Below are 4,026 nucleotides of genomic sequence, written 5' to 3'. Positions count from 1 at the left end.
CTGCGGTTGTCAAGGTGGTGGTAGTTAGTCCCGCCGTTTACCCGCGCTCGGCATCTCGATCCTTCTCTGAACGGATCCGAACGCGATCTTAGTTAGGGACATTTTGAAATGTAGACCATGAGTCTATGGCTCTGGTGCTTGTTAAAGGTCTGAGCTGGTCTTTCCTGCGTAAGTATATGGACATTTTGAAATGTAGACTATCTGTCTATGGCTCTGGTGCTTGTTAAAGCTCCGAGCTGGTCTTTCCTGCGTAAGTATCGGGGACGGTTCACGTACGGGTCTCCGAGCGCCTGTTCGGTTCCGTCGCGGCCGTATTGCGTAAAATTTTAGATAAGGACAGTGGGAATCTCGTTAATCCATGCACGCGCCTTCCTGATATGTTCGGGCATAGGCTGCGGTTGTCAAGGTGGTGGTAGTTAGTCCCGCCGTTTACCCGCGCTCGGCATCTCGATCCTTCTCTGAACGGATCCGAACGCGATCTGCTGAGCTGGTCTTTCCTGCGTAAGTATATGGACATTTTGAAATGTAGACTATCTGTCTATGGCTCTGGTGCTTGTTAAAGCTCCGAGCTGGTCTTTCCTGCGTAAGTATCGGGGACGGTTCACGTACGGGTCTCCGAGCGCCTGTTCGGTTCCGTCGCGGCCGTATTGCGTAAAATTTTAGATAAGGACAGTGGGAATCTCGTTAATCCATGCACGCGCCTTCCTGATATGTTCGGGCATAGGCTGCGGTTGTCAAGGTGGTGGTAGTTAGTCCCGCCGTTTACCCGCGCTCGGCATCTCGATCCTTCTCTGAACGGATCCGAACGCGATCTGCTGAGCTGGTCTTTCCTGCGTAAGTATATGGACATTTTGAAATGTAGACTATCTGTCTATGGCTCTGGTGCTTGTTAAAGCTCCGAGCTGGTCTTTCCTGCGTAAGTATCGGGGACGGTTCACGTACGGGTCTCCGAGCGCCTGTTCGGTTCCGTCGCGGCCGTATTGCGTAAAATTTTAGATAAGGACAGTGGGAATCTCGTTAATCCATGCACGCGCCTTCCTGATATGTTCGGGCATAGGCTGCGGTTGTCAAGGTGGTGGTAGTTAGTCCCGCCGTTTACCCGCGCTCGGCATCTCGATCCTTCTCTGAACGGATCCGAACGCGATCTTAGTTAGGGACATTTTGAAATGTAGACCATGAGTCTATGGCTCTGGTGCTTGTTAAAGGTCTGAGCTGGTCTTTCCTGCGTAAGTATATGGACATTTTGAAATGTAGACTATCTGTCTATGGCTCTGGTGCTTGTTAAAGCTCCGAGCTGGTCTTTCCTGCGTAAGTATCGGGGACGGTTCACGTACGGGTCTCCGAGCGCCTGTTCGGTTCCGTCGCGGCCGTATTGCGTAAAATTTTAGATAAGGACAGTGGGAATCTCGTTAATCCATGCACGCGCCTTCCTGATATGTTCGGGCATAGGCTGCGGTTGTCAAGTTGGTGGTAGTTAGTCCCGCCGTTTACCCGCGCTCGGCATCTCGATCCTTCTCTGAACGGATCCGAACGCGATCTGCTGAGCTGGTCTTTCCTGCGTAAGTATATGGACATTTTGAAATGTAGACTATCTGTCTATGGCTCTGGTGCTTGTTAAAGCTCCGAGCTGGTCTTTCCTGCGTAAGTATCGGGAACGGTTCACGTACGGGTCTCCGAGCGCCTGTTCGGTTCCGTCGCGGCAGTATTGCGTAAAATTTTAGATAAGGACAGTGGGAATCTCGTTAATCCATGCACGCGCCTTCCTGATATGTTCGGGCATAGGCTGCGGTTGTCAAGGCGGTGGTAGTTAGTCCCGCCGTTTACCCGCGCTCGGCATCTCGATCCTTCTCTGAACGGATCCGAACGCGATCTGCTGAGCTGGTCTTTCCTGCGTAAGTATATGGACATTTTGAAATGTAGACTATCTGTCTATGGCTCTGGTGCTTGTTAAAGCTCCGAGCTGGTCTTTCCTGCGTAAGTATCGGGGACGGTTCACGTACGGGTCTCCGAGCGCCTGTTCGGTTCCGTCGCGGCAGTATTGCGTAAAATTTTAGATAAGGACAGTGGGAATCTCGTTAATCCATGCACGCGCCTTCCTGATTTGTTCGGGCATAGGCTGCGGTTGTCAAGGCGGTGGTAGTTAGTCCCGCCGTTTACCCGCGAACGATATCTCGATAAGTTAAAATTCAAAATGGTCCAAAGGTTAGGCTACTTTCGTAACTAATCGTATTACAATGCATGACCTTTTTTGATTAATGTGGTTTCTATTTAAAGCAGGTTTTACAGTTTTACCTAATTGTCAGTTTTCTGAATGTCTAAACTATTTTCGTCCAATTTTTTTGATTAATTCATTCCAATCGAAGGTTGTACGTATTATCGGTTGCGACGATACAGAATTCCATGTATCTGTGATTGATGAGCATGTCTTCATGTTCGTTGATCCTTCATTTCATTAGAACCAAATATAGTTGCCATGTGATATCGATTTGGCTCTGAATTCTCGTCATGTCGAATTGGTATTATATGGTCCCTCATAAGTAGGTGCACTTGAAGGTTCGTCAAATTATGCGGGCGTCCTCCCGCTATATTCAGGTATACATCGGAGGTTTTAATGCAGTTGTAACTGGCCTCACCGTTTAACCGCATATGATATACTGAAACGCGGATTTTATTCGCCATCGGACCGAACGGGCTCTAGAAGTACAATGCGGGTAATGATCGAATTCAGATGAATGGAATTAGTCTCCAATTCAATTTCCGCACGGGGCGATGTTTTTTAATTGTTTTTTGATAGTTCATCGCATTAGGTCTGAAAACTGTATATTTAATAGTCTCATAAGGTATAACTTATAAACGTATCTTGTGGTTCGTCTTCGAACTGAACGTACATTTAAGACAATGTTCCGAATTAAAATAGTGAATTTAATTCTGGAAATCGTAAGAAAATGTTTCCAAACATGATAATAGAATACAAAAAGAGTATAGGCTAGGTGCTTATCGGTTAAGATGAATGATATCCTTAAGTTTACACAACGTTCTGTAAAACGAATTTAGCAAAATAAAAGAGATTTACATCCCTTGTATTTGTCTTTATATACATACGCATATTATATGCAATATACTTATGTACGGAAAATGTTCCCAAGAACGAATTTAGACAAATAAAAAGGCGAATAGAAAAGATTGACATCCTCTCTATTCGCCTTTGTTATTTATACAGGCATACATAAATGCATCGTCGATGTATATCAATGCGATATATTTATGTACGGAAAATGTTCCCAAGAACGAATTTAGACAAATAAAAAGGCGAATAGAAAATATTGACATCCTCTCTATTCGCCTTTGTTATTTATACAGGCATACATAAATGCATCGTCGATGTATATCAATGCGATATATTTTTGTACGGAAAATGTTCCCAAGAACGAATTTAGACAAATAAAAAGGCGAATAGAAAAGATTGACATCCTCTCTATTCGCCTTTGTTATTTATACAAGCATACATAAATGTATCATCGATGTATATCAATGCGATATATTTATGTACGGAAAATGTTCCCAAGAACGAATTTAGACAAATAAAAAGGCGAATAGAAAGGATTGACATCCTCTCTATTCGCCTTTGTTATTTATACAAGCATACATAAATGTATCATCGATGTATATCAATGCGATATATTTATGTACGGAAAATGTTCCCAAGAACGAATTTAGACAAATAAAAAGGCGAATAGAAAGGATTGACATCCTCTCTATTCGCCTTTGTTATTTATACATGCATACATAAATGCGTCGTCGATGTATATCAATGCGATATATTTATGTACGGAAAATGTTCCCAAGAACGAATTTAGACAAATAAAAAGGCGAATAGAAAAGATTGACATCCTCTCTATTCGCCTTTGTTATTTATACAGGCATACATAAATGCATCGTCGATGTATATCAATGCGATATATTTATGTACGGAAAATGTTCCCAAGAACGAATTTAGACAAATAAAAAGGCGAATAGAAAAGATTG

The sequence above is a fragment of the Rhynchophorus ferrugineus genome, unplaced genomic scaffold, assembly GCF_030347505.1.
Source record: "Rhynchophorus ferrugineus isolate W39M unplaced genomic scaffold, kcgeb_rfMv2 rfM572, whole genome shotgun sequence".
In the NCBI taxonomy this organism is placed as follows: Eukaryota; Metazoa; Arthropoda; class Insecta; order Coleoptera; family Curculionidae; genus Rhynchophorus; species Rhynchophorus ferrugineus.
The sequence above is the reverse complement of the archived record's forward strand: the minus strand, read 5'-3'. Positions refer to the sequence as shown.